The sequence below is a fragment of the Taudactylus pleione genome, unplaced genomic scaffold (assembly GCF_031769625.1).
Source record: "Taudactylus pleione unplaced genomic scaffold, aTauple2 ptg000612l, whole genome shotgun sequence".
NCBI classification, from domain to species: Eukaryota; Metazoa; Chordata; class Amphibia; order Anura; family Myobatrachidae; genus Taudactylus; species Taudactylus pleione.
In genome coordinates, this window is record NW_028285014.1 from 1,707,775 (window position 1) to 1,721,106 (window position 13,332).

The 13,332-nt window shown below is 34.0% G+C and overlaps 12 non-coding genes across 12 annotated transcripts; all 12 read left to right on the forward strand.

The window, feature by feature from the left end:
• The first annotated feature begins 292 nt into the window (after nt 1-292).
• On the forward strand, nt 293-401 carry TRNAL-CAA (transfer RNA leucine (anticodon CAA)). The gene is made up of 2 exons: nt 293-330; nt 356-401. It is a non-coding gene; the product is annotated as a tRNA-Leu (tRNA).
• A 1,044-nt stretch (nt 402-1,445) lies between these two features.
• On the forward strand, nt 1,446-1,554 carry TRNAL-CAA (transfer RNA leucine (anticodon CAA)). Its single transcript has 2 exons — nt 1,446-1,483; nt 1,509-1,554. It is a non-coding gene; the product is annotated as a tRNA-Leu (tRNA).
• Nucleotides 1,555-2,598: 1,044 nt separating this feature from the next.
• TRNAL-CAA (transfer RNA leucine (anticodon CAA)) lies at nt 2,599-2,707 on the forward strand. The gene is made up of 2 exons: nt 2,599-2,636; nt 2,662-2,707. It is a non-coding gene; the product is annotated as a tRNA-Leu (tRNA).
• A 1,044-nt stretch (nt 2,708-3,751) lies between these two features.
• TRNAL-CAA (transfer RNA leucine (anticodon CAA)) lies at nt 3,752-3,860 on the forward strand. The gene is made up of 2 exons: nt 3,752-3,789; nt 3,815-3,860. It is a non-coding gene; the product is annotated as a tRNA-Leu (tRNA).
• A 1,044-nt stretch (nt 3,861-4,904) lies between these two features.
• TRNAL-CAA (transfer RNA leucine (anticodon CAA)) lies at nt 4,905-5,013 on the forward strand. The gene is made up of 2 exons: nt 4,905-4,942; nt 4,968-5,013. It is a non-coding gene; the product is annotated as a tRNA-Leu (tRNA).
• A 1,044-nt stretch (nt 5,014-6,057) lies between these two features.
• Nucleotides 6,058-6,166, forward strand: TRNAL-CAA (transfer RNA leucine (anticodon CAA)). Its single transcript has 2 exons — nt 6,058-6,095; nt 6,121-6,166. It is a non-coding gene; the product is annotated as a tRNA-Leu (tRNA).
• A 1,044-nt stretch (nt 6,167-7,210) lies between these two features.
• TRNAL-CAA (transfer RNA leucine (anticodon CAA)) lies at nt 7,211-7,319 on the forward strand. Its single transcript has 2 exons — nt 7,211-7,248; nt 7,274-7,319. It is a non-coding gene; the product is annotated as a tRNA-Leu (tRNA).
• Nucleotides 7,320-8,363: 1,044 nt separating this feature from the next.
• Nucleotides 8,364-8,472, forward strand: TRNAL-CAA (transfer RNA leucine (anticodon CAA)). The gene is made up of 2 exons: nt 8,364-8,401; nt 8,427-8,472. It is a non-coding gene; the product is annotated as a tRNA-Leu (tRNA).
• A 1,044-nt stretch (nt 8,473-9,516) lies between these two features.
• TRNAL-CAA (transfer RNA leucine (anticodon CAA)) lies at nt 9,517-9,625 on the forward strand. The gene is made up of 2 exons: nt 9,517-9,554; nt 9,580-9,625. It is a non-coding gene; the product is annotated as a tRNA-Leu (tRNA).
• Nucleotides 9,626-10,669: 1,044 nt separating this feature from the next.
• TRNAL-CAA (transfer RNA leucine (anticodon CAA)) lies at nt 10,670-10,778 on the forward strand. The gene is made up of 2 exons: nt 10,670-10,707; nt 10,733-10,778. It is a non-coding gene; the product is annotated as a tRNA-Leu (tRNA).
• A 1,044-nt stretch (nt 10,779-11,822) lies between these two features.
• Nucleotides 11,823-11,931, forward strand: TRNAL-CAA (transfer RNA leucine (anticodon CAA)). The gene is made up of 2 exons: nt 11,823-11,860; nt 11,886-11,931. It is a non-coding gene; the product is annotated as a tRNA-Leu (tRNA).
• Nucleotides 11,932-12,975: 1,044 nt separating this feature from the next.
• On the forward strand, nt 12,976-13,084 carry TRNAL-CAA (transfer RNA leucine (anticodon CAA)). The gene is made up of 2 exons: nt 12,976-13,013; nt 13,039-13,084. It is a non-coding gene; the product is annotated as a tRNA-Leu (tRNA).
• Nucleotides 13,085-13,332: the final 248 nt, after the last annotated feature.

Below are 13,332 nucleotides of genomic sequence, written 5' to 3' on the forward strand. Positions count from 1 at the left end.
TAACGTGATATACAATTTACTTCTAAGACAAACTAATCTGTTCTGCTAGGATGAAGACCTTAGTAAAGGGTGGCAACAGTAATTTTGAAGGATAACACTTTAGCTTGAGCCATTTTTCCTAAATAATGTTATTTAAGAAACAGCTTTTAGAGGAAATGCATTAATCTAAGATCTTGATTTAATGACCCCAGTTTCAACAAGGCCAAATTATTTGTCAAAATCACAATCAAAAATATAAATAGTAAAATGATAAACCCTAACAGGAAGCAGGTTTGGACATACTGATGTGCATGTCAGGATGGCCGAGCGGTCTAAGGCGCTAGACTCAAGATTCTACTCTTCCAGTTAATGGGAATTCTGGTCTCTGTAAAGAGGCGTGGGTTCAAATCCCACTTCTGACAATATTTTCTTGCTCTTTGGTTATGTTTTACACTCAAAATGACCGACATTGAGAAGTATGCTCAGGACATCCACAGTCTATCAATCTTTCCTCTCCCAGACATTGATATCTTGATCCCATTTATTTCTAAGCAATATGAAGCACAATGATTGAATGAATTAAAGGGCATAGAAACTGTTAAAGACCTAAGAATTGATCGATTTTCCCATCTACATTCCAATCAAGATCAAATTACATTAGACTTAAATTAATTAAATTATTCTTAAATGATAAAGACACTATGATAAGTTTTAAAATTCTAAAGTTCAGTTCATGTAGAAATTGACTGTTGAAATAATGTTTTACATAGAAACAGAATTTGATGGCAGATAAGAACCACTTGGCCCACGTAGTCTGCTCCTTTTCATGTATCCTTTTGGCAACTTCAATCCTATTTGCTCCTTACATTTCTCTTAAGGATATTCTTATGCCTATCCAAAGCATGTTTAACTTATTTCACCGTTTAGCTTCAACAACATTGGATGGGAGGCTTTTCTATTTATCAACTACCCTTTCTGTGAAGTAATTTTTCTTCAAATTTCCTCTAAGTCTACCTCCCTCCAGTTTCAGTGCATGTCCTCGTGTTCTTGTACATCTCTTCCTTTGAAGAATAAGTATTGTTTGCACAACATTCTTTTAGTATTCAGTAATCTAAACATAAAACACAAGAATAATTGGCATCGAAAGTATTTTAAGGCTCTTAGACTTTACATATAACGTGATATACAATTTACTTCTAAGACAAACTAATCTGTTCTGCTAGGATGAAGACCTTAGTAAAGGGTGGCAACAGTAATTTTGAAGGATAACACTTTAGCTTGAGCCATTTTTCCTAAATAATGTTATTTAAGAAACAGCTTTTAGAGGAAATGCATTAATCTAAGATCTTGATTTAATGACCCCAGTTTCAACAAGGCCAAATTATTTGTCAAAATCACAATCAAAAATATAAATAGTAAAATGATAAACCCTAACAGGAAGCAGGTTTGGACATACTGATGTGCATGTCAGGATGGCCGAGCGGTCTAAGGCGCTAGACTCAAGATTCTACTCTTCCAGTTAATGGGAATTCTGGTCTCTGTAAAGAGGCGTGGGTTCAAATCCCACTTCTGACAATATTTTCTTGCTCTTTGGTTATGTTTTACACTCAAAATGACCGACATTGAGAAGTATGCTCAGGACATCCACAGTCTATCAATCTTTCCTCTCCCAGACATTGATATCTTGATCCCATTTATTTCTAAGCAATATGAAGCACAATGATTGAATGAATTAAAGGGCATAGAAACTGTTAAAGACCTAAGAATTGATCGATTTTCCCATCTACATTTCAATCAAGATCAAATTACATTAGACTTAAATTAATTAAATTATTCTTAAATGATAAAGACACTATGATTAGTTTTAAAATTCTAAAGTTCAGTTCATGTAGAAATTGACTGTTGAAATAATGTTTTACATAGAAACAGAATTTGATGGCAGATAAGAACCACTTGGCCCACGTAGTCTGCTCCTTTTCATGTATCCTTTAGGCAACTTCAATCCTATTTGCTCCTTACATTTCTTTTAAGGATATTATTATGCCTATCCCAAGCGTATTTAAATTGTTTCACCGTTTAGCTTCAACAACATCGGATGGGAGGCTTTTCTATTTATCAACTACCCTTTCTGTGAAGTATTTTTTCATCAAATTTCCTCTAAGTCTACCTCCCTCCAGTTTCAGTGCATGTCCTCGTGTTCTTGTACATCTCTTCCTTTGAAGAATAAGTATTGTTTGCACAACATTCTTTTAGTATTCAGTAATCTAAACATAAAACACAAGAATAATTGGCATCGAAAGTATTTTAAGGCTCTTAGACTTTACATATAACGTGATATACAATTTACTTCTAAGACAAACTAATCGGTTCTGCTAGGATGAAGACCTTAGTAAAGGGTGGCAACAGTAATTTTGAAGGATAACACTTTAGCTTGAGCCATTTTTCCTAAATAATGTTATTTAAGAAACAGCTTTTAGAGGAAATGCATTAATCTAAGATCTTGATTTAATGACCCCAGTTTCAACAAGGCCAAATTATTTGTCAAAATCACAATCAAAAATATAAATAGTAAAATGATAAACCCTAACAGGAAGCAGGTTTAGAAATACTGATGTGCTTGTCAGGATGGCCGAGCGGTCTAAGACACCAGACTCAAGATTCTACTCTTCCAGTTAATGGGAATTCTGGTCTCTGTAAAGAGGCGTGGGTTCAAATCCCACTTCTGACAATATTTTCTTGCTCTTTGGTTATGTTTTACACTCAAAATGACCGACATTGAGAAGTATGCTCAGGACATCCACAGTCTATCAATCTTTCCTCTCCCAGACATTGATATCTTGATCCCATTTATTTCTAAGCAATATGAAGCACAATGATTGAATGAATTAAAGGGCATAGAAACTGTTAAAGACCTAAGAATTGATCCATTTTCCCATCTACATTCCAATCAAGATCAAATTACATTAGACTTAAATTAATTAAATTATTCTTAAATGATAAAGACACTATGATTAGTTTTAAAATTCTAAAGTTCAGTTCATGTAGAAATTGACTGTTGAAATAATGTTTTACATAGAAACAGAATTTGATGGCAGATAAGAACCACTTGGCCCACGTAGTCTGCTCCTTTTCATGTATCCTTTAGGCAACTTCAATCCTATTTGCTCCTTACATTTCTCTTAAGGATATTCTTATGCCTATCCCAAGCGTGTTTAAATTGTTTCACCATTTAGCTTCAACAACATCGGATGGGAGGCTTTTCTATTTATCAACTACCCTTTCTGTGAAGTAATTTTTCTTCAAATTTCCTCTAAGTCTACCTCCCTCCAGTTTCAGTGCATGTCCTCGTGTTCTTGTACATCTCTTCCTTTGAAGAATAAGTATTGTTTGCACAACATTCTTTTAGTATTCAGTAATCTAAACATAAAACACAAGAATAATTGGCATTGAAAGTATTTTAAGGCTCTTAGACTTTACATATAACGTGATATACAATTTACTTCTAAGACAAACTAATCTGTTCTGCTAGGATGAAGACCTTAGTAAAGGGTGGCAACAGTAATTTTGAAGGATAACACTTTAGCTTGAGCCATTTTTCCTAAATAATGTTATTTAAGAAACAGCTTTTAGAAGAAATGCATTAATCTAAGATCTTGATTTAATGACCCCATTTTCAACAAGGCCAAATTATTTGTCAAAATCACAATCAAAAATATAAATAGTAAAATGATAAACCCTAACAGGAAGCAGGTTTAGACATACTGATGTGCTTGTCAGGATGGCCGAGCGGTCTAAGACACCAGACTCAAGATTCTACTCTTCCAGTTAATGGGAATTCTGGTCTCTGTAAAGAGGCGTGGGTTCAAATCCCACTTCTGACAATATTTTCTTGCTCTTTGGTTATGTTTTACACTCAAAATGACCGACATTGAGAAGTATGCTCAGGACATCCACAGTCTATCAATCTTTCCTCTCCCAGACATTGATATCTTGATCCCATTTATTTCTAAGCAATATGAAGCACAATGATTGAATGAATTAAAGGGCATAGAAACTGTTAAAGACCTAAGAATTGATCGATTTTCCCATCTACATTCCAATCAAGATCAAATTACATTAGACTTAAATTAATTAAATTATTCTTAAATGATAAAGACACTATGATTAGTTTTAAAATTCTAAAGTTCAGTTCATGTAGAAATTGACTGTTGAAATAATGTTTTACATAGAAACAGAATTTGATGGCAGATAAGAACCACTTGGCCCACGTAGTCTGCTCCTTTTCATGTATCCTTTAGGCAACTTCAATCCTATTTGCTCCTTACATTTCTCTTAAGGATATTCTTATGCCTATCCCAAGCGTGTTTAAATTGTTTCACCATTTAGCTTCAACAACATCGGATGGGAGGCTTTTCTATTTATCAACTACCCTTTCTGTGAAGTAATTTTTCTTCAAATTTCCTCTAAGTCTACCTCCCTCCAGTTTCAGTGCATGTCCTCGTGTTCTTGTACATCTCTTCCTTTGAAGAATAAGTATTGTTTGCACAACATTCTTTTAGTATTCAGTAATCTAAACATAAAACACAAGAATAATTGGCATTGAAAGTATTTTAAGGCTCTTAGACTTTACATATAACGTGATATACAATTTACTTCTAAGACAAACTAATCTGTTCTGCTAGGATGAAGACCTTAGTAAAGGGTGGCAACAGTAATTTTGAAGGATAACACTTTAGCTTGAGCCATTTTTCCTAAATAATGTTATTTAAGAAACAGCTTTTAGAAGAAATGCATTAATCTAAGATCTTGATTTAATGACCCCATTTTCAACAAGGCCAAATTATTTGTCAAAATCACAATCAAAAATATAAATAGTAAAATGATAAACCCTAACAGGAAGCAGGTTTAGACATACTGATGTGCTTGTCAGGATGGCCGAGCGGTCTAAGACACCAGACTCAAGATTCTACTCTTCCAGTTAATGGGAATTCTGGTCTCTGTAAAGAGGCGTGGGTTCAAATCCCACTTCTGACAATATTTTCTTGCTCTTTGGTTATGTTTTACACTCAAAATGACCGACATTGAGAAGTATGCTCAGGACATCCACAGTCTATCAATCTTTCCTCTCCCAGACATTGATATCTTGATCCCATTTATTTCTAAGCAATATGAAGCACAATGATTGAATGAATTAAAGGGCATAGAAACTGTTAAAGACCTAAGAATTGATCGATTTTCCCATCTACATTCCAATCAAGATCAAATTACATTAGTCTTAAATTAATTAAATTATTCTTAAATGATAAAGACACTATGATTAGTTTTAAAATTCTAAAGTTCAGTTCATGTAGAAATTGACTGTTGAAATAATGTTTTACATAGAAACAGAATTTGATGGCAGATAAGAACCACTTGGCCCACGTAGTCTGCTCCTTTTCATGTATCCTTTAGGCAACTTCAATCCTATTTGCTCCTTACATTTCTCTTATGGATATTCTTATGCCGATCCCAAGCGTGTTTAAATTGTTTCACCATTTAGCTTCAACAACATTGGATGGGAGGCTTTTCTATTTATCAACTACCCTTTCTGTGAAGTAATTTTTCTTCAAATTTCCTCTAAGTCTACCTCCCTCCAGTTTCAGTGCATGTCCTCGTGTTCTTGTACATCTCTTCCTTTGAAGAATAAGTATTGTTTGCACAACATTCTTTTAGTATTCAGTAATCTAAACATAAAACACAAGAATAATTGGCATCGAAAGTATTTTAAGGCTCTTAGACTTTACATATAACGTGATATACAATTTACTTCTAAGACAAACTAATCTGTTCTGCTAGGATGAAGACCTTAGTAAAGGGTGGCAACAGTAATTTTGAAGGATAACACTTTAGCTTGAGCCATTTTTCCTAAATAATGTTATTTAAGAAACAGCTTTTAGAGGAAATGCATTAATCTAAGATCTTGATTTAATGACCCCAGTTTCAACAAGGCCAAATTATTTGTCAAAATCACAATCAAAAATATAAATAGTAAAATGATAAACCCTAACAGGAAGCAGGTTTGGACATACTGATGTGCATGTCAGGATGGCCGAGCGGTCTAAGGCGCTAGACTCAAGATTCTACTCTTCCAGTTAATGGGAATTCTGGTCTCTGTAAAGAGGCGTGGGTTCAAATCCCACTTCTGACAATATTTTCTTGCTCTTTGGTTATGTTTTACACTCAAAATGACCGACATTGAGAAGTATGCTCAGGACATCCACAGTCTATCAATCTTTCCTCTCCCAGACATTGATATCTTGATCCCATTTATTTCTAAGCAATATGAAGCACAATGATTGAATGAATTAAAGGGCATAGAAACTGTTAAAGACCTAAGAATTGATCGATTTTCCCATCTACATTTCAATCAAGATCAAATTACATTAGACTTAAATTAATTAAATTATTCTTAAATGATAAAGACACTATGATTAGTTTTAAAATTCTAAAGTTCAGTTCATGTAGAAATTGACTGTTGAAATAATGTTTTACATAGAAACAGAATTTGATGGCAGATAAGAACCACTTGGCCCACGTAGTCTGCTCCTTTTCATGTATCCTTTAGGCAACTTCAATCCTATTTGCTCCTTACATTTCTTTTAAGGATATTATTATGCCTATCCCAAGCGTATTTAAATTGTTTCACCGTTTAGCTTCAACAACATCGGATGGGAGGCTTTTCTATTTATCAACTACCCTTTCTGTGAAGTATTTTTTCATCAAATTTCCTCTAAGTCTACCTCCCTCCAGTTTCAGTGCATGTCCTCGTGTTCTTGTACATCTCTTCCTTTGAAGAATAAGTATTGTTTGCACAACATTCTTTTAGTATTCAGTAATCTAAACATAAAACACAAGAATAATTGGCATCGAAAGTATTTTAAGGCTCTTAGACTTTACATATAACGTGATATACAATTTACTTCTAAGACAAACTAATCGGTTCTGCTAGGATGAAGACCTTAGTAAAGGGTGGCAACAGTAATTTTGAAGGATAACACTTTAGCTTGAGCCATTTTTCCTAAATAATGTTATTTAAGAAACAGCTTTTAGAGGAAATGCATTAATCTAAGATCTTGATTTAATGACCCCAGTTTCAACAAGGCCAAATTATTTGTCAAAATCACAATCAAAAATATAAATAGTAAAATGATAAACCCTAACAGGAAGCAGGTTTAGAAATACTGATGTGCTTGTCAGGATGGCCGAGCGGTCTAAGACACCAGACTCAAGATTCTACTCTTCCAGTTAATGGGAATTCTGGTCTCTGTAAAGAGGCGTGGGTTCAAATCCCACTTCTGACAATATTTTCTTGCTCTTTGGTTATGTTTTACACTCAAAATGACCGACATTGAGAAGTATGCTCAGGACATCCACAGTCTATCAATCTTTCCTCTCCCAGACATTGATATCTTGATCCCATTTATTTCTAAGCAATATGAAGCACAATGATTGAATGAATTAAAGGGCATAGAAACTGTTAAAGACCTAAGAATTGATCGATTTTCCCATCTACATTCCAATCAAGATCAAATTACATTAGACTTAAATTAATTAAATTATTCTTAAATGATAAAGACACTATGATTAGTTTTAAAATTCTAAAGTTCAGTTCATGTAGAAATTGACTGTTGAAATAATGTTTTACATAGAAACAGAATTTGATGGCAGATAAGAACCACTTGGCCCACGTAGTCTGCTCCTTTTCATGTATCCTTTAGGCAACTTCAATCCTATTTGCTCCTTACATTTCTCTTAAGGATATTCTTATGCCTATCCCAAGCGTGTTTAAATTGTTTCACCATTTAGCTTCAACAACATCGGATGGGAGGCTTTTCTATTTATCAACTACCCTTTCTGTGAAGTAATTTTTCTTCAAATTTCCTCTAAGTCTACCTCCCTCCAGTTTCAGTGCATGTCCTCGTGTTCTTGTACATCTCTTCCTTTGAAGAATAAGTATTGTTTGCACAACATTCTTTTAGTATTCAGTAATCTAAACATAAAACACAAGAATAATTGGCATTGAAAGTATTTTAAGGCTCTTAGACTTTACATATAACGTGATATACAATTTACTTCTAAGACAAACTAATCTGTTCTGCTAGGATGAAGACCTTAGTAAAGGGTGGCAACAGTAATTTTGAAGGATAACACTTTAGCTTGAGCCATTTTTCCTAAATAATGTTATTTAAGAAACAGCTTTTAGAAGAAATGCATTAATCTAAGATCTTGATTTAATGACCCCATTTTCAACAAGGCCAAATTATTTGTCAAAATCACAATCAAAAATATAAATAGTAAAATGATAAACCCTAACAGGAAGCAGGTTTAGACATACTGATGTGCTTGTCAGGATGGCCGAGCGGTCTAAGACACCAGACTCAAGATTCTACTCTTCCAGTTAATGGGAATTCTGGTCTCTGTAAAGAGGCGTGGGTTCAAATCCCACTTCTGACAATATTTTCTTGCTCTTTGGTTATGTTTTACACTCAAAATGACCGACATTGAGAAGTATGCTCAGGACATCCACAGTCTATCAATCTTTCCTCTCCCAGACATTGATATCTTGATCCCATTTATTTCTAAGCAATATGAAGCACAATGATTGAATGAATTAAAGGGCATAGAAACTGTTAAAGACCTAAGAATTGATCGATTTTCCCATCTACATTCCAATCAAGATCAAATTACATTAGTCTTAAATTAATTAAATTATTCTTAAATGATAAAGACACTATGATTAGTTTTAAAATTCTAAAGTTCAGTTCATGTAGAAATTGACTGTTGAAATAATGTTTTACATAGAAACAGAATTTGATGGCAGATAAGAACCACTTGGCCCACGTAGTCTGCTCCTTTTCATGTATCCTTTAGGCAACTTCAATCCTATTTGCTCCTTACATTTCTCTTATGGATATTCTTATGCCGATCCCAAGCGTGTTTAAATTGTTTCACCATTTAGCTTCAACAACATTGGATGGGAGGCTTTTCTATTTATCAACTACCCTTTCTGTGAAGTAATTTTTCTTCAAATTTCCTCTAAGTCTACCTCCCTCCAGTTTCAGTGCATGTCCTCGTGTTCTTGTACATCTCTTCCTTTGAAGAATAAGTATTGTTTGCACAACATTCTTTTAGTATTCAGTAATCTAAACATAAAACACAAGAATAATTGGCATCGAAAGTATTTTAAGGCTCTTAGACTTTACATATAACGTGATATACAATTTACTTCTAAGACAAACTAATCTGTTCTGCTAGGATGAAGACCTTAGTAAAGGGTGGCAACAGTAATTTTGAAGGATAACACTTTAGCTTGAGCCATTTTTCCTAAATAATGTTATTTAAGAAACAGCTTTTAGAGGAAATGCATTAATCTAAGATCTTGATTTAATGACCCCAGTTTCAACAAGGCCAAATTATTTGTCAAAATCACAATCAAAAATATAAATAGTAAAATGATAAACCCTAACAGGAAGCAGGTTTGGACATACTGATGTGCATGTCAGGATGGCCGAGCGGTCTAAGGCGCTAGACTCAAGATTCTACTCTTCCAGTTAATGGGAATTCTGGTCTCTGTAAAGAGGCGTGGGTTCAAATCCCACTTCTGACAATATTTTCTTGCTCTTTGGTTATGTTTTACACTCAAAATGACCGACATTGAGAAGTATGCTCAGGACATCCACAGTCTATCAATCTTTCCTCTCCCAGACATTGATATCTTGATCCCATTTATTTCTAAGCAATATGAAGCACAATGATTGAATGAATTAAAGGGCATAGAAACTGTTAAAGACCTAAGAATTGATCGATTTTCCCATCTACATTTCAATCAAGATCAAATTACATTAGACTTAAATTAATTAAATTATTCTTAAATGATAAAGACACTATGATTAGTTTTAAAATTCTAAAGTTCAGTTCATGTAGAAATTGACTGTTGAAATAATGTTTTACATAGAAACAGAATTTGATGGCAGATAAGAACCACTTGGCCCACGTAGTCTGCTCCTTTTCATGTATCCTTTAGGCAACTTCAATCCTATTTGCTCCTTACATTTCTTTTAAGGATATTATTATGCCTATCCCAAGCGTATTTAAATTGTTTCACCGTTTAGCTTCAACAACATCGGATGGGAGGCTTTTCTATTTATCAACTACCCTTTCTGTGAAGTATTTTTTCATCAAATTTCCTCTAAGTCTACCTCCCTCCAGTTTCAGTGCATGTCCTCGTGTTCTTGTACATCTCTTCCTTTGAAGAATAAGTATTGTTTGCACAACATTCTTTTAGTATTCAGTAATCTAAACATAAAACACAAGAATAATTGGCATCGAAAGTATTTTAAGGCTCTTAGACTTTACATATAACGTGATATACAATTTACTTCTAAGACAAACTAATCGGTTCTGCTAGGATGAAGACCTTAGTAAAGGGTGGCAACAGTAATTTTGAAGGATAACACTTTAGCTTGAGCCATTTTTCCTAAATAATGTTATTTAAGAAACAGCTTTTAGAGGAAATGCATTAATCTAAGATCTTGATTTAATGACCCCAGTTTCAACAAGGCCAAATTATTTGTCAAAATCACAATCAAAAATATAAATAGTAAAATGATAAACCCTAACAGGAAGCAGGTTTAGAAATACTGATGTGCTTGTCAGGATGGCCGAGCGGTCTAAGACACCAGACTCAAGATTCTACTCTTCCAGTTAATGGGAATTCTGGTCTCTGTAAAGAGGCGTGGGTTCAAATCCCACTTCTGACAATATTTTCTTGCTCTTTGGTTATGTTTTACACTCAAAATGACCGACATTGAGAAGTATGCTCAGGACATCCACAGTCTATCAATCTTTCCTCTCCCAGACATTGATATCTTGATCCCATTTATTTCTAAGCAATATGAAGCACAATGATTGAATGAATTAAAGGGCATAGAAACTGTTAAAGACCTAAGAATTGATCCATTTTCCCATCTACATTCCAATCAAGATCAAATTACATTAGACTTAAATTAATTAAATTATTCTTAAATGATAAAGACACTATGATTAGTTTTAAAATTCTAAAGTTCAGTTCATGTAGAAATTGACTGTTGAAATAATGTTTTACATAGAAACAGAATTTGATGGCAGATAAGAACCACTTGGCCCACGTAGTCTGCTCCTTTTCATGTATCCTTTAGGCAACTTCAATCCTATTTGCTCCTTACATTTCTCTTAAGGATATTCTTATGCCTATCCCAAGCGTGTTTAAATTGTTTCACCATTTAGCTTCAACAACATCGGATGGGAGGCTTTTCTATTTATCAACTACCCTTTCTGTGAAGTAATTTTTCTTCAAATTTCCTCTAAGTCTACCTCCCTCCAGTTTCAGTGCATGTCCTCGTGTTCTTGTACATCTCTTCCTTTGAAGAATAAGTATTGTTTGCACAACATTCTTTTAGTATTCAGTAATCTAAACATAAAACACAAGAATAATTGGCATTGAAAGTATTTTAAGGCTCTTAGACTTTACATATAACGTGATATACAATTTACTTCTAAGACAAACTAATCTGTTCTGCTAGGATGAAGACCTTAGTAAAGGGTGGCAACAGTAATTTTGAAGGATAACACTTTAGCTTGAGCCATTTTTCCTAAATAATGTTATTTAAGAAACAGCTTTTAGAAGAAATGCATTAATCTAAGATCTTGATTTAATGACCCCATTTTCAACAAGGCCAAATTATTTGTCAAAATCACAATCAAAAATATAAATAGTAAAATGATAAACCCTAACAGGAAGCAGGTTTAGACATACTGATGTGCTTGTCAGGATGGCCGAGCGGTCTAAGACACCAGACTCAAGATTCTACTCTTCCAGTTAATGGGAATTCTGGTCTCTGTAAAGAGGCGTGGGTTCAAATCCCACTTCTGACAATATTTTCTTGCTCTTTGGTTATGTTTTACACTCAAAATGACCGACATTGAGAAGTATGCTCAGGACATCCACAGTCTATCAATCTTTCCTCTCCCAGACATTGATATCTTGATCCCATTTATTTCTAAGCAATATGAAGCACAATGATTGAATGAATTAAAGGGCATAGAAACTGTTAAAGACCTAAGAATTGATCGATTTTCCCATCTACATTCCAATCAAGATCAAATTACATTAGACTTAAATTAATTAAATTATTCTTAAATGATAAAGACACTATGATTAGTTTTAAAATTCTAAAGTTCAGTTCATGTAGAAATTGACTGTTGAAATAATGTTTTACATAGAAACAGAATTTGATGGCAGATAAGAACCACTTGGCCCACGTAGTCTGCTCCTTTTCATGTATCCTTTAGGCAACTTCAATCCTATTTGCTCCTTACATTTCTCTTAAGGATATTCTTATGCCTATCCCAAGCGTGTTTAAATTGTTTCACCATTTAGCTTCAACAACATCGGATGGGAGGCTTTTCTATTTATCAACTACCCTTTCTGTGAAGTAATTTTTCTTCAAATTTCCTCTAAGTCTACCTCCCTCCAGTTTCAGTGCATGTCCTCGTGTTCTTGTACATCTCTTCCTTTGAAGAATAAGTATTGTTTGCACAACATTCTTTTAGTATTCAGTAATCTAAACATAAAACACAAGAATAATTGGCATTGAAAGTATTTTAAGGCTCTTAGACTTTACATATAACGTGATATACAATTTACTTCTAAGACAAACTAATCTGTTCTGCTAGGATGAAGACCTTAGTAAAGGGTGGCAACAGTAATTTTGAAGGATAACACTTTAGCTTGAGCCATTTTTCCTAAATAATGTTATTTAAGAAACAGCTTTTAGAAGAAATGCATTAATCTAAGATCTTGATTTAATGACCCCATTTTCAACAAGGCCAAATTATTTGTCAAAATCACAATCAAAAATATAAATAGTAAAATGATAAACCCTAACAGGAAGCAGGTTTAGACATACTGATGTGCTTGTCAGGATGGCCGAGCGGTCTAAGACACCAGACTCAAGATTCTACTCTTCCAGTTAATGGGAATTCTGGTCTCTGTAAAGAGGCGTGGGTTCAAATCCCACTTCTGACAATATTTTCTTGCTCTTTGGTTATGTTTTACACTCAAAATGACCGACATTGAGAAGTATGCTCAGGACATCCACAGTCTATCAATCTTTCCTCTCCCAGACATTGATATCTTGATCCCATTTATTTCTAAGCAATATGAAGCACAATGATTGAATGAATTAAAGGGCATAGAAACTGTTAAAGACCTAAGAATTGATCGATTTTCCCATCTACATTCCAATCAAGATCAAATTACATTAGTCTTAAATT